The following is a 15,988-nucleotide window of genomic DNA, read 5'->3' as shown; positions in this document are numbered from 1 at the left end:
TCATGGGTTCGAGCCCCACATCAGGCTCTGTGCTGACAGCTCAGAGCCTAGAGCCTGCTTCGGATTCTGGGTCTCCCTCTCTCTCTGCCCCTCCCCAACTCACACTGTCTCTCTCTCTCCCTCAAAAATCAATGTTAAAATTTTTTTTTAATTACTCAATGTATCAACATTCATCATGTTGTTCTGTATAGCAGTCATTTATTCATTTTCATTGCTGTGTAATATTTTACTACATAACCGTGCCACAATTTATCTACCTGTCCATGGGCATTTGGACAGTTTTTCTTATCTTACTATCCTTCTATTATGAACCTTTTGCAAGTGCTTCTGGAGCACAGCTGCACTCATTCCTGGTGGGCATATGTATCTAGGAATATAATTACTGAGTCACAGAACATGTCTCTGTCTAGCTTTCCAGTAGGTCCAAAGTGGTCAAACCAATTTGTACTTCTATCAGAAGTTCTTTTTTTTTTTTTTTCAACATTTATTTATTTTTGGGACAGAGAGAGACAGAACATGAACGGGGGAGGGGCAGAGAGAGAGGGAGACACAGAATCAGAAACAGGCTCCAGGCTCTGGGCCATCAGCCAAGAGCCTGACGCGGGGCTCGAACTCACGGACCACGAGATCGTGACCTGGCTGAAGTCGGACGCTTAACCGACTGCGCCACCCAGGCGCCCCCAGAAGTTCTTGAGAGTTTGAGCTCTTCCATACCTCCATTAAGATTTGGCTATCAGGGTTTTGGGGGGGGGGCTGTTTTTTTTTTAATTTTTTTAAATATTTTTGAGACAAAGAGACACAGCATGAGTGGGGGAGGGGCAGAGAGAGAGGGAGACACAGAATCGGAAACAGGCTCCAGGCTTTGAGCCATCAGCCCAGAGCCCGACGAGGGGCCTGAACCCACAAACCGTGAGATCATGACCTGAGCCGAAGCCGGACGCTCAACCGACTGAGCCACCCAGGCGCCCCTGGTTTGTTTTTTTTTACTTCAGTCTTTTGACTATGTGTTGGTATTTTACAGCAGTTTTAACTTGCATTTTCCTTTTTAAATTTTTTATTATTTTTGAGAGAGAGCGCGCACACATGCGTGCAAGCCCGGGAAGGGCAGAGAGAGAGGGAGACAAAGAATCCAAAGCAGACTCCAGGCACCGAGCTGTCCGCACAGAGCCCAACGCGGGGCTTGAACCCACGAACCGCGAGATCATGACCTGAGCCAAAGTTGGACGCTCAACTGACTGAGCCACCCAGGCACCCCTAACGTGCATTTTCCTGATGACCACTTACACAGAATGCCCTTCTGCTCATTTTTAAAATTAGGTTTTGTTTTTCTTGTTGATTTGTAGCTGCTCCTGACACATTCCGGACAAGCTATTTGTTGGATATGACAAATATCGTCTACCTTATGACTTATCTTTCCCCTCTTCCTTGTACTGCTAAATCAAAGTTCTTGATTTTAATGAACACGAGAACAGGCAAAAGAGTACACGTTGCTGTGAGAAAAAGACCCAATCGTCTGGGCTCCATATAGTCACCTGATTTAAGAAAAGTTAACTAGTAGGGGCACCTGGCTGTTTTAGTCAGTTAAGCTTCCACCTTCAGCTCAGGTCAATCTCACGGTCGGTGGGTTCAAGCCCCACATCGGGCTCTGTGCTAACAGCTCAGAGCCTGGAACCTACTTCACATTCTGTGTCTCCCCCTCCCCTGTTCACACACTCTCTCTCTCTCAAAAATAAACATTACAAAATTAAAAAAAAAAAAAAAAAAAAGAAGGAAAAGTTCACTAGTTAACTCAATGGACCCAGCCTTTGCACAGGCCTGGGACTCTCAACACAATGTTACTAACTTCATTCCCCTTCATTACTATCTTCATTCACGCTATCTTCAGATACAATCGATCACCAATTTAACAACCAGTAGTGGGCGCATTTATGTGTGTTTATCAAGTGTATTTACGCATTCTATCCTAGAAGCATGATTATAAATGGCGTGTGGTTTGCACCACCAGCCCTTAGTAGTCCCAGAACATGCTTCCAGCACTGCTCTGCGTAAGCAGCATCCGTAGGGAGTTACTTCCCAGAAGCGATGCACGGAGCGCTAACCTGGGGTCCCAGGACCAGATCTCATTTGTTGCCTTCCCGGTGCCTCCAGACACAAGCACCCCAACCTCAGTGACCAACAGCAATTACCCGGAATCCCGTTATCCTGAACAACCTGCAAAAGTTTCCCTGGCTGTGGCAGCAGGCAGGGCAACAGGCTTCTCGAGTGATCCAGATTTTAACAAAGCTCAGCCTGCCTCACAAGGCTACGACCTTGCTGATCATCCGGGCTCCTCTGCCCCGTACCTCTCGCCACCCCCAAGTCACAGGCAGAGACACATGATCTGGCTTGGCCACAATCCTGCAAGACCCTGCAGAGAGAGAAGGGTGGTGGCACTTCTCAGAGTTGGGGGCTCCTGCGGGATCCGGGTCTCTCCCTTTTACTTGTTCCCAGGGTTCTTCTTTGATCCACTGTGTGCCACAATGGCCCTTTCTCTGCTCCTCTGGCCATAAGCAAACAGGATGGCTTTTTTGAGATGTTATTCCAGGGGGGGTTACAGTCAGGAAATACCATATCCTAGACGTTCCTTCCCTTATCTACCCTCCCCGCTTCCTCCCCTCCCCACCAAGCTACATACACTTCAACACCAGGGCAGAATTATATTGTTTCTTCTCAGACACACGGAGGCAAAGGAAATATACACCTGACAGGAAGCTTAAGAACTGAGACTCTAGGGGCGACTGGGTGGCTTAGTCGATTGAGCATCTGACTTCTGCTCGGGTCAAGATCTCGAGGTTTGTCGGTTTGAGTCCCACATCGGGCTCTGTGCTGATAGCTCAAAGTGTGGATCCTGTTTCAGATTCTGTGTCCTCCTCTCTCTGCTCCTCCCCCGCTCATGCCATCTCTCTCTCAAAAATAAACAAACATCTAATTGAGACTCCAGAGCCCAGGCTCTTGACCACTGCCCTGTATTGAATCAGACCCATTTAACCTCACCAGTCCAAAAATAAAGGTCAAAACCAGGGAAGAAAGTGAGAAAGAAAAGGCTGTCCTGGGCCATGGAGGGTCAAGGAGAGAAACGGAGCTAGTGAGAATGAGGCACATTTTCCACAGATTCTGCACCCCTAGCCAGCCTGAAACCCAGGCTAAAATGGACATCAACTGTGAACAACAGCTTGAGGTCAGGACTCAGATCAGATAAACAGGTGAGCACTGTTATTTGGTCAAACTGGATGTGACGCCCAAGGTTCACAACACTTTTTCTTGGAAAGAGCAAGTTCCCAAGAAAATGATTCATCAACTATATACATGTCAAGCCCTTAAGCAGTATTTCCTCCTCTTGCTCGCAAAGGTGATGGACAGGAAAGAGGGACTTTTTTCCCCATTGTAGTAAAGCTGCTTTATTTACTGGTTCTGGGCTGGTTCAGAGATCTCAAGCTTCTTATTCACCCCCTGACTTCAAGAGGTAAACCTCTGGCCGCCCTTCCCAGCAGCAGGCAGAGCCGAGCCCAGAGGCCGGAGCACCGATTCTGAGTGGGCAATACTGTTCTCTGGAAGGTGTGCAAGAACTTTATGAGCATAAGGGATTTCATTAAAGGAAAACGAAGGTCTTCCCATCAGGTTCCTCTGGTTTCTCATGATTATCCCCAACAGTAGCCTCTCGTTTCTGGAGGTTGGCTAAAATAAACCTAAAAAACAAGCAATGAGAGACCATTCACTTTCTCTATTAAATACAACTCTCCCGGAAAGAAAGGGACAAATAATGCATGGAAAGTTGTGTCCTGCCGCCTAAACATTTGAGTCTTTCCCCAGAAGTGAAGGGAAAGGAGGAGGTCTTCGGGCACCTCACCTCTTTCTTCCATTTGCTACTGCCTTTTTCCCGTACCTTGGTCCTGCCCTATTCTACACTTCCAATTTTTTTTTAACTTTATTTTTTAGTTTTTAAAATTTACATCCAAATTAGCATATAGTGCAACAATGATTTCAGGCATAGACTCCTTAGTGGCCCTTACCCATTTATCCCATCCCCCCTCCCACAACCCCTCCAGCAACCCTCAGTTTGTTCTCCCTGAGTCTCTTTTGTTTTACCCCCCTCCCTGTTTTTATATTATTTTTGTTGCCCTTCCCTTATGTTCACCTGTTTTGTCTCTTAAAGTCCTCATATGAGTGAAGTCCTATGATTTTTGTCTTTCTCTAATTTCACTTAGCATAATACCCTCCGGGTTCCATCCACGTAGTTGCAAATGGCAAGATTGCATTCTTTTCGATCGCTGAGTAATACTCCACTGTATGTATATACCACATTTTCTTTATCCATTCATCCATTGGCTCTTTCCATACCGTGGCTATTGTTGATAGTGCTGCTGTAAACATGGGGGTGCAGGTGTCCCTGTATCCCTTGGATAAATGCCTAGTAGTACAATTGCTGGGTCACAGCGCAGTTCTATTTTTAGTTTTTTGAGAAACCTCCATACTGTTTTCCAGAGTGGATGCACCAGCTTGCATTCCCACCAACCATGCAAAAGAGATCCTCTTTCTCCCCATCCTCGCCAACATCTGTTGTCGCCTGAGTTGTTCATGTTAGCCATTCTGACAGGGGTGAGGTGGTATCTCATTGTGGTTTTGATTTGTATTTCCCTGATGATGAGTGATGTTGAGCATTTTTTCATGTGTCGGTTGGCCATCTGGATGTCTTCTTTGGAGAAGTGTCTATTCATGTCTTCTGCCCATTTCTTCACTGGATTATTTGTTTTTTGGGTGTTGAGTTTGGTAAGTTCTTTGTAGATTTTTGGATACTAACCCTTTATCTGGTATGTCAATTTGCAAATATCTTCTCCCATTCTGTCAGTTGCCTTTTAGTTTTGTTGATTATTTCCTGCTTTGTGCAGAAGCTTTTAATTTTGATGAGGTCCCAATAGTTCATTTTTGCTTTTGTTTCCCTTGCCTCTGGAGACGTGTTGAGTAAGAACTTGCTGTGGCCAAGGTCAAAGAGGTTTCTGCCCGCTTTCACCTAAAGGATTTTGATGGCTTCCTGTCTTACATTGAGGACTTTCATCCATTTTGAGTTTCTTTTTGGGTCTGGTGTAAGAAACTGGTCCAGGTTCGTTCTTCTGCATGTCGCTGTCCAGTTTTCCCAGCACCACTTGCTGAAGAGACTGTCTTTATTCCATTGGATATTCCTTCCTGCTTTGTCAAAGATTAGTTGGCCATACGTTTGTGGGTCCATTTCTGGGTTCTCTATTCTGTTTCATTCATCTGAGTGTCTGTTCTTGTGCCAGTACCTACACTTCTGATTTGTATATAGTGTTGAAGTTGCTGCTTTGTTTTCATACTGACGAGATCACATGGCCCCAAGAGCCACAAACAAATGGGAACTGAATTTAAAAAATAACACTTCTGACAAAACAGAGTCCATTGAACTTGGGAAGAGTAACTTAAGAGTACCCTCATGGCTCCAAGTTCACACACACACACACACACACACACACACACACACACACACACAGAAGGCTGTAGGGAACAAAACGGGACTCAGATGCATGCCTGGCAGTTGGGGGGGGGGGGGGTGTGTGTCTCAAATCTTGTTATGACAAATCTCTTCAACCCAAATGTTTCAACTTCAGTGGATGGAAACACAGAATTCCGGATCGAGTAAAGGATAAAAAAGTTACCACACAGCGAGTACCTAAACCAGGGTGATGCCCGATCCACTGACACCTTTCAGACCTTCGCGCAGATCTGGTGGCCTTTGGGTGTTACGGATATAATGATGCATATGCATGCCGCGAATACTTCTGAATGCCCACAAAGCACAAGCTAGCCAGTCCCCTTCTATTTGATCACTCCCTAACAAGCCCCCGCTGTTCCTCTGGCCAGTGCCTCCCACTCACCCATACCTCGGTCATTCTCAGCATCGCCAACAATTTTCCCATCCCTTCCCCCCAACGAAAACCTCTCAGAGCACAAGTTCACATGACTTCATGAGAGGATTAGTCTGGAATTCCCTCACCTTAAAAAAAAAACTTTTTTTTTTAAACAATATACAGCAACTTCCATAGCAGTGAATATTTGCACTGCTTCTCCCAACTGTTACTAAAACCCTGCCGCGATTAAGAAACGGAGTTGTAGGAAGTACACTCCAATCACTGCTGGCCTGACCTCCTCTCCCAGATCTGGATTGAGTCAACTCCCCCCTGACTCTTGAACTGTTAACTCTGAAAGGAGATCCAAGGGTGGGGTGTCTCTGGAGGCAGAGAAGTCTTACTCAGCTCTCAAGGTCAGAAGCCTGGGTTCCCCAAAGACACTCAGGCTAAGCCAACCAGGATTTCATCTTGCCACCAAGATGCCACACGGTCTCAAATACCTTAAAGGTTCTGAAGACAAATCGTGCCTACCCCCTGACCAGCAACACCCCCCAGCCCATGATACTTAAAAGGAGAAAACATTTGCACTGAATAACTACAAAGGGGGGGGGGGAGGGAGGCTGCATTCCTAAGGACACAATCCTCACAAAGAAACAATGGAAAAGATAAAACAGGCACCTTGAGTAGAGGCTGAAGGATGAAGTTTCAAAAGGCCAACAAGAAGTAAATCGCAACAAAGTCTAGCACATCAAATCACATGTTACCTTTCATCAAAAGGAACTCGTTTTGTTTTTCTAAAGAAATGGGAACAACTTAGCATGCCACTGACGTTACACAATATCCAATGTCTCCCTGGGTTGACAACCCCTTTCTTTTTTTTTGTTACCTTTAAAAATTCTGCACCAAGAGCTCAAGTTTTGTTTTGCTTTTCCTTGTGGAAGTTTAATTCCCGGCCAACTCCAGAATTCTCCTACAAATATGTCGTGGTCAGTGGCAGACATCAGTAGCTCAACTTAACCAGAAAAGTTCTAAGGCTACCATGAGGTGAGCAAAATCTCGGTCTTCAAATATACCTAATGCCTTAATTCTCCTGCAGAGTTTATTTGTAAAGTTTTGTTTACTTCTATTAATAGTGAATCCCTTGACCTGCATCTCCTACCAAATTAAAAGAGAAAAATCCCACGAGAACCGAATTTTATAGCATGGAGAAACAGAACAGCTAGAGCAGTTAAAAAGTGGACATGAAATCTCTAGGTGAATTTTTTTTTAATGTTTATTTTTGAGACACAGAGAGCGAGCGAGTGAGCGAGCGAGAGGGAGGCTGAGTGGGGGAGGGGCAGGAAGAGAGGGAGACACAGAATTCTGAAGCAGGCTCCAAGCTGTCCACACAGAGCCCAGCGCCGGGCTCGAACCCATGAACTGAGAGATCGTGACCTGAGCCAAGTCGGATGCTTAAATGACTGAGCCACCGAGGAGCCCCTCTAGATGAATTCTGTAACTCGCCTAATCTCTTCTCTCTCACTATGCTGTAACATAAAATCCTATGAGCGCTTTTTTGAGGTGCTCACCTTACTAGTCTGGGGGATTCAATAATGCATATTTACAACTGGCTAAAATAAGACAATGGAGAAGAAGAAGCTTTAGAACAACTAGAACTCACAACTGCTGGGCATTTAAATGAATACAACCATCCCGGCAATCTCCACTACAGAATTGTGCAGCCCAGCAATGGGCTCCACTCCCAGACGTGCATCCGACAGAAATGTATACATACGTTCACCAGAACACATGCACAAATCTGTTCATGACAGCACTGTCCATGCTGGTCCCGAAGTGGAAAGAAATGACCCAACGCATGTCTCCAGGAGGATGGATTCAACAGTGGCATAGGCACACGAGAGAAACAATGAAACCACGAAAAGAACAATCCATAGCCACACAAAACAACGTGGATCAATCTTACGAACACAACATGCAGTGAGAGAAGCCAGACACAGAGGACACACTCTGTGAGTCCATGTACTGAAGTCCAAACACTGACCAAAGGAGTCTTTGATATTAGATGGATACTCCAGGGCCATGAGTAGGGACTTGAAAGCCATGGGATACCAAGAGGAGAGGCTTGGGTCCGTGGCTCTGTTTGGGGAAAGGGAAATGAGCAAGTATTTGGCAGCCAAGTGGCAAATAGCATCATATAATACAGACAATCACCACCCCTAAAAAGGCTGCTCTTAACCTGTTTTTATTTTATTTAATTCATCTAGAGAGACAGAGAGCGCACGCATGGGGGAGGCAGAGAGAGGGAGATACAGTATCTGAAGCAGACTCCAGGCACAGAGCCCAATGCAGGGATCGAACTCACCAACTGTGAGATCATGACCTGAGCCGATGCCCAATGGACTGAGCCAGCCAGGCGCCCCTTTATTTTATTTTTATTTTATTTTATTTATAGAACAAGCAGGGGTTAAGTAGTTATTTTTATAGCAGAGAGCAGTTCTGTTGATGAGGAGGAGGGGGGAGAGAAGTGGGAGGGAGAGAAGGAGGAAGAAGGGAGGGAGAGGGAGGGAGGAAGAGGGAGGGTGAAGTCAGCTTCATTTCTACCCTTAGTCTAATTATTTTTTCATATTTTCCCCAAGGTCAATGGGTGAAACCAGTCAGAATTACCAACAGGAAGCTAAACAAATTTAGCCAAAAATGTAATGCAGGCATCCACACATTTACATTCTTACCTATAATCAAGCCAAAAACTATATAAAAAAGGAGTTTTATCTGCAACACACAATAAATGTGAACCCTCAACAATAGAAGTTCCTGAGTGCTTCTCTGGGGACCAGGTAATTATAAAAAGGGATTAGTAGGTCTTCTGAGTGTTAAACTAAGCCCCATTGCTCAATTCCATTAACTAATTAAAAAAAAAAAAAAAGAAAAACAACTTCCAACAGAGCTACAGGGTTCCTGACATTACCAGAAATACATAACTGTTCCCAATTAACTGATTGCCTCTGTAATGAAAAAAACATGAGGATATTTAGTTCTAATAGGTTTTTCTGGTCTGTATATCCGTACACAAACACACAACTCAACCATGTACATGTTTCAAGATTCTTCGTCAGTGAGAATATCATTTGCTTTCATCATTCAGACTTTAAACATAAAGCTCAAGGAAGAAAAAGGCAAACAGGTATCAGAGTTTAAAGGCCAAAGCTAGAAAATAAAAACAGTTGGATTAGGTCACCTGCTATGCTCAAGGGGGGGGGGGGGGGGGAGACACGCTGACGAGCAATTCACACCTCTAGTGCCTGCAGTGTTTAATAAGAGCCCCACTGTTAGGCCTTCCTCCTCGACAGTTTTGTTCTTTTCCATTGCTGAAATACACACACACACACACACACACTCAACAAACCTTAGTTTTCCATTTCTCCATGGCCTTGTCAAGTATGGAATGCTTTATTTAAAATCATAAAGGTAAATGGAAAAAAAGAACTAAAAATCACTAGATAAAAATTAGGGAATATCTAATAAAATTGGGAGGCAGAGGGAAGACGAAGAGAAGACAGGTAAGGGGTATTATTAATTCCCTTTTTTCAAATTTGTTGAAATCACGTGTAGAGTGTGGCAGTTTAAAAAGGTTCCAAATTTGTCGACACTCTTCCCATCGAGTGGCACATTCATGTTTCCTCCCCTTCCAGGCTGAGCAGGCTTCTGACTGATCCAATGGATACAGTTTGGTGAAAGGAAAGTCATGTAACTTCTAAGGCTAGGTAGCTTCCAACTGGTTCTCTTGAGGCATTCTAGCTCAAGTTAATTGCATTTGTCCATCTGGAGAGTATTTTTAGATGAGATTAACGTTTTAATCAGTGAACATTAGGTAAAGCAGACTGCTCTCTATAACGTGGGTGGGCCACACCCAATCAGTTGATGGCCTAAATGGAACAAAAAGATCAGCTTCCCCAAACAGGAGAGCATTCTCCAGTAGACTGCTTTGGTCTTCATCTGCACCACCTGCTCTTCTGGGTCTCCAGTCTGCTGGTCCACACTGCAGATTTTGGCCTCAGCAGCTCCCATAATCCTGTCAGCCAAACTCCTTAAAATATATCTTTTTTTAAAGAAATATATGCACATCCTATTTGTTCAGTTTCTCCGAGGAACGCTGATTAATACATGAAGGAAGCTGGTGGCCAGGCCACCAGTCCGACTACCTGGGGCCACCATGCTGAAGTCCCCATGTGTAGTAATACTCTGGCCAACAGTCAACACCGAGCCTGGTCTCCTGGCCATCCCGGCCAAGGCCTGGGGCATTGGAGCAAAACCTCCTTGGACCCTCCAGACCAGCCAATTTGCCAGTGGAGTGCCACACAGAGACCTCCATCAACACCACAAGCAGCAGCCAAGCCCTGCCTGACTCTATAACCCACGGAATCCCAAACACCATTAAAATAATTGTTTAAGGTAATTTGCTACACAACAATCACCGAAAGAACTAAAAACAGGACTTAACAGGAACACCGGAGACTGGAGCTGAACAGGCACCCAAGAGTGAAGGGTTTTTGTTTTCATTTTAAATGTCTTTGTTGTTTGCATTATTTTATGTACAAAGATAACTTCAGAAAGGTATGAAAAACTAAAACGACAGCAATTGTGTTTAGTCTTCACAGTGTACCAGGTAGCTTTCCAAATGCTCTGTAAGGTTTTTAACTCATTTAATCTTCAAATAACCACACAGGGGAGGGCTTTTATTACCCCCTTCTTATGGACGGGAAACTGAAACACAGAGAGGTTCAGTAACTGTGCCAAAGGCCACACGGCGGAGAGGTCTGTAGGATATTGAAGGAGACGAGGCCTTGAAAAATGAATACAGGTGGGGAGTAAAGCAAAGGGCATTGCAATGCAGGCCACAGCTTTTGAATAAGCAAGGCAGTCTGGTAGTGCTTAACAGGTCAGTCACATGCTTAGGTCACAGAGTGAGGCCACTCAGGTGAATGGCACCTTGAGATTATACTCTTTGTCCAGCGGCTTGTAACTGCTGAGCCAGCCTGGTTGTCTTTCCGCCCCTTACGCCACCAGAATGAGCCATGAGTATCAGAAAATCCCACCCTTCTGCCCTACTACAACTCTGTATCTTTCTATCTCCCCACTTGCCATGAACTCTGGGAGGGTCTAAGCGTCTGACTTTCCCCACTAGGGCCTTGCAGAAAATAGAAACATAATTTTTACTAAAGGTAAATGGATACTGGCTTATTCTATGTGCAAGTTGGAGGAGTGGTCTTCACCTCAGAGCAATTTTTGCTGCATTTTGAGAGCCAAGAGGAGGGAAGAGCCATCAATCAGGCAAAGAAATGCTCACTGGACAAAAAAATCTGTGACACGTGTTCACAATCGAACCCCATGATACGGACTTTAAAGTAAAAATATATTCTCCCAGGGGCACCTGGGTGGCTGGCTCAGTTGGTTATGCACCTGACTTTGGCGCAGGTGATGATTTTGTGGTCCGTGGGTTCAAGCCCTGCACCCGGCTCTGTGCGGACAGGCTCCGGAACCTGGAGCCTGCTTCAGATTCTTTATCTCCCTCTCTCTCTCTCTGCCTCTCCCCAACTTGAGCTCTCTCTCTCTCTCTCTTAAAAAAATTTTAAGTTTTTTTCCGCCTTTATATTATTTCACCAATTTTCATGATCTTCCAGAGAAAGAATGGTAGGAGACCAGCATCATCCCCACTGTCCAGAACAGCCTGTGCCCTGTTAATCTCTTTTCTTCAAATGGCTTGGTGGTATTTTCTTCAGAGATATCTGCTCCCTTGTCAATTTCTAAGGCTCCCTTAAAGCTCAGCTCAAGTAGTACCTTTCAGGAAAGCCAATCCTAATCATCCAGGCAAAAAAGATCTCTTGACTCAGAGCTCATAGAAGCATTCACTATTTGTTAAGTGAACTAAACACTCCTGTGTTTCCTATAAGGATTCTGCCTAGTGTTTTTAATTCTTACATAGAATTTCTGGACAACCAGCTACTTAATGGTATGATTCCTCTTGTATCCCCTGAAACTCCTAGCTCAGTACCTTTGCAAAAAGCATCATATAAAGAAAAATTGTACGTGACTCGTCAATGAAATTACAACAATAGTTGCATTTACACTATTGAATAAGGTTATCAGGATCAAAGTCACCATTACTTTGAGAATTACATTACAAACCAATGAGATACCTTTTTGTAGGTAACGTATTAGTAATTTAAAGATTTCTCTCATCAACTGTGTACTAGATTCAAGGACAGCTTGATTCTGCAGGTAGTAGGTGAACTACATGTATCCACAGCCATGAAAAAAAAGTCTCTAGTTTGTGAAATAATGCAAAGGGGGGGGGGAAAACTATATGCATAAAGATGATTTCTGCAGTAATATATACCAGTACAAGTCCAAAAAATTAACAATCATTGCCGTTATGGGGGGATTATTAACTAGAAACCTGTCCATGGGGTTGTGGATGTGTGCAGGAATTAGAAAGTCATGGAGACTAAAGCAACATGGAGATATACTTTAAGAGAAAATACAAAATCGAGCAGACATGGAAATGCACTGGAAGGACACACAGCTGAAATAATCCAGCTCCTGGAACGGGGTAAATATGGGTCACCTTTTGTCCATTTGCAAAACTCTCTGTAGATTTACTGTTTTTGCAATTTACAACAGGACAGAACTCTCACACACTGCTAGTGGAAATACAAACCATACGATCGCTTGGGCTTCTGTTCAGCAGTGTCTGCTAAACTTAACAGTTTAGAACTCAACAATTCTAAGTATACACTCAAACCCAATGTGTACATGTGCTAAAACGTTCACAGCCAGGCTACGGGCCATAGACAGACAGAATCTGGAAACTACCAAAACACCCGTCAATCCTAGGACGGGTAAGTAATTTGGGGTATAATCACGATGGAATATTGCACAGCAAAGATGAGTGAATTACAGCCACTTGCAACATCAGTAAAACTCACCAACATCATTTTGAAAGAAGACAGATTAAAAACAAACAACAACAACAAAAAACAACGTATTAGATGATACCATGCATAGAGAGCATGACAACAGGCAAAACTGATCTGTAGTGGCAACAGTGGGTACCCTGGGAAGAAAAAAATGACCTGAACAGAGCAGGAGTCCCCCACAATATGGCAACACTCTCTCTTGATCTCAGCGTGCATTCTAGGTTTAGGTTCACTGTGAAAATTCACCAAATTGTACGCTTAGGATGGTATGTTACAGTTTAACGATTACTTCAAGAATTGGCATTAAGGCGAGCCACCCATGCAACATGCCAGGTGCAACAGAAGCATAAAATGTCCCCCAACATTTGAAACCAACATGACTTCTTGGTTTGACTGCAGGGCAGAAGACAAGTGGGGAGGCTGCTGGGTAGCTTAGACAGCTTCACCTCTGCTCCCTGAAATGCGATTTTTAAAACATGCACAAATAATCCAACAAATGCCCGAGGGACAAGTCTGCGATTTTCACGGACATCTCCCATCTCCCCTCGCGGCTTCTGAACCTGCTCACCCTACAGGCCTCAGCTGCCAAATGCACTGCCCCTTTAGCTTTGCTCCTGCCCCCTCCCCATCGCGTTTTCTCCCACTACACCCCCTCCGCTCCTCCTCCAAACTAGGTGGTTAACACAAGAGCACATCAGCTCATGAAACTATTTGTGAGTAAATGCTGACATCACAAAATGAACCCAAGTCTTGACTGTATGGATTCCAGGGAACATTTGCCTGTGGTTTCTTTCCTTGGGGCCAATTTAGATGATTTAAAAGAAAACTATTTTTAAAAGTGGATTCCTCTTTTGTTCTATCACCTTTCCCCCCAAAACACACACATAGACAGAACTCACTTTTGCTGAGGTGGAGCCTCAACTAGAGTTTCACAAAGTGCGCTAAAGCATCCTTGTGCCCCCAGGGGGAAAAACGCATCCCTCCAGCGTGTCTTCAAAGGAGGCCACCATTCTGCCAATGGCCTGAGGCTCTCCTGCATCTTTAGACACTAATCCCACCACAAGACAGCCCCTACTATTAACAGCCCCAAATCTATTAAAAAAGAGCCCAAGTTTCTAATTCAATCTCTACCTTGGGAAAACCTCACCTTAACAGGAGAGAGGGAGGCTGAGGGAGGGTGAAATGAAAAGTGCTCATGGGGATGGGGTTTCTTTGGGGGGTGATGAAAACTGTTCTGGAATTAGTGATAACGGTACAACTTGGTGAATATACTAAAAACCACGGAACTGTACATTTTTTTTAAAAGAGTATTTATGGCCTGCTTATTAGATCTCGATTTTTTTTTAAATAACTAAAATGTGGGAGTGCCCCACTTTTTACTAGAGAAGGTTGGATGAAAGGAGCAATTAGCAGGTGAACAGCTAAGCACCACCTAAGAATCAAACTGACTAAACCCGTGAATTAAAAAAAGACGAAACAGGTCCTGATTTCCATCCAACTCAGAGGTGCGAGGAGGGGTGGGGGTGGGGGGGCGGAATGGAGGCGGGACAAGAAACTGCACAATTACACGTTTGGAGGATTACCCCTCCTTGTTCGTTGGGTTCTCCTGCAGATAGATTTCATTAATTAATCCGACGAGACGAACCTCGTTCAGAGGAGGTGCAGGCAGCGAGCGCTGGGGGACGCCACAGATTGTTTTTAACGCTAACTCGCCCCAAGCCGTCACCCATCACCCCGGGGCAGCGCGGCTCCCACTAACCCGCAGGACCCACCACCAGGAGCTGTCTCCCAAAGTTCCCCGGGAACCCAGATGGGGGGTGCGGGGGAGAGTGGGCAAGGGGTGGTGGCTGCCCAGAGCGCAGGATGCGCGGGTTTGCTCAAGCGGCCGGGGAGAGGGGGCGTCGGGGACCAACTCCGCTCGCACCTTCCCTGACCTGACGCCCCGGATCGCCCAGGAGCCCGCGCCGCGCTGGCCAGGGTCCGGCCCCGGAGGCCCCGGGCTCTCCCGCCCTTCCCCCACCTCCCGACCCCTCCGACCCCGGCCGGAGCCATCTCGGGAGTCGGCTGGGCGCGGCTGAGACCACCTGCCGCTCTGGGATACACAGAGAAAGGGGTCCACCGCCACTCCCCCTGCGGAGCGGAACCGCGAACTTCACCCGCTGACGCCGCGGGGAGGGTCCTGCACCCCGTCCCGGGCTCGCACAGGACCCGAGGGTACCCCAGCGCCGTGCGTCCGCACCCTCCCGTCCCCGGCCCGGACTTCCCCGCTGCCCCGACCGGCCGAGCCCCCCCCCCCCGCCCCCACCGCGGCCGCAGCGCGCGCCAAAGCCCGGCGGCCGCGCAGCCCCAGCCACCCTCTCGGACCCCGTCCCTAGGCCCGCCCCAGGGCCGCGGGGGGAGGCAGGGCGAGCGCGAGCCCGCGGGGCTGCCCTCCGCCCCCGCCGCCGCCGGGCGCCCCGGGGCGCGCGCCAAGTTTGCGGGGCCGCCGCGGGGGTCAGGGCCCGCACCCCGCCTCGCCCACCCGGCCCGGCACCGGGCCCCGCGCAGCGCCGGCTCACTCACCTCCAGGCGCGCTGCCCAACCTGCGGCGCCCGGCCGGCCGCGGCTCCGGGACCTCGGAGGAGGGGGCGGGGCGCGGAGGGCGGAGCCGGCGCCGGCGAGCAAGCGCCAGAATTAAACCCCGAAACGGACTGCAGCCGCCGCAGGGACGGAGGAGTCGCGGGAGGCCGGCCAGCCTCCGTCCCCAGGCGGGAAGCGGCGGCGGCTGCGTCCCGGCGCGGGGCGGGAGGGAGCCCCGGGCGGCACCGGAGACCGCCGGGGACCCCTGCCCTGCGCGGCGCTTCTTTGTACCCCGGGGACCCGGCCGGCGGGCGGGCTCCAGTGCGCCTGCGCGCCGCGGCCACTCCACTCGGCCCACGAGGCACCTTCGCGCACCTCCGCCTCACCCCTGCCCGCTGGCCCCTGTCCGGCGAGCGGCGTGCGTGGGAGCTCCCGCCGCCCGGCACGCACCTGCCGCCCCCGGCTGTTTGCTCTTCTCCCCGAGGCCGCGAAGGTTCCACCCGCAGTGAAACTTGAGTCGGTTCCCACCTACCGTCCCCGACGGGGAGGGACCTC

General features: G+C 47.4%; 1 protein-coding gene across 3 annotated transcripts in view; it reads right to left on the bottom strand.

Moving 5' to 3' along the window:
- Nucleotides 1-15,575, bottom strand: part of KANK1 (KN motif and ankyrin repeat domains 1) — a 200,474-nt gene extending 184,899 nt beyond the window's left edge. For all 3 annotated transcript variants that reach the window (XM_027041094.2, XM_027041095.2, XM_053205305.1), the window contains exon 1: nucleotides 15,437-15,575. The gene's annotated coding sequence lies outside the window, so the exon portion shown is untranslated. The remainder of the gene's footprint in view (nucleotides 1-15,436) is intronic.
- Between the last annotated feature and the right edge of the window lie 413 nt (nucleotides 15,576-15,988).

Source organism: Acinonyx jubatus, chromosome D4, assembly GCF_027475565.1.
Source record: "Acinonyx jubatus isolate Ajub_Pintada_27869175 chromosome D4, VMU_Ajub_asm_v1.0, whole genome shotgun sequence".
Classification (NCBI taxonomy): Eukaryota; Metazoa; Chordata; class Mammalia; order Carnivora; family Felidae; genus Acinonyx; species Acinonyx jubatus.
This window is presented reverse-complemented; position numbering and strand designations above follow the sequence as displayed.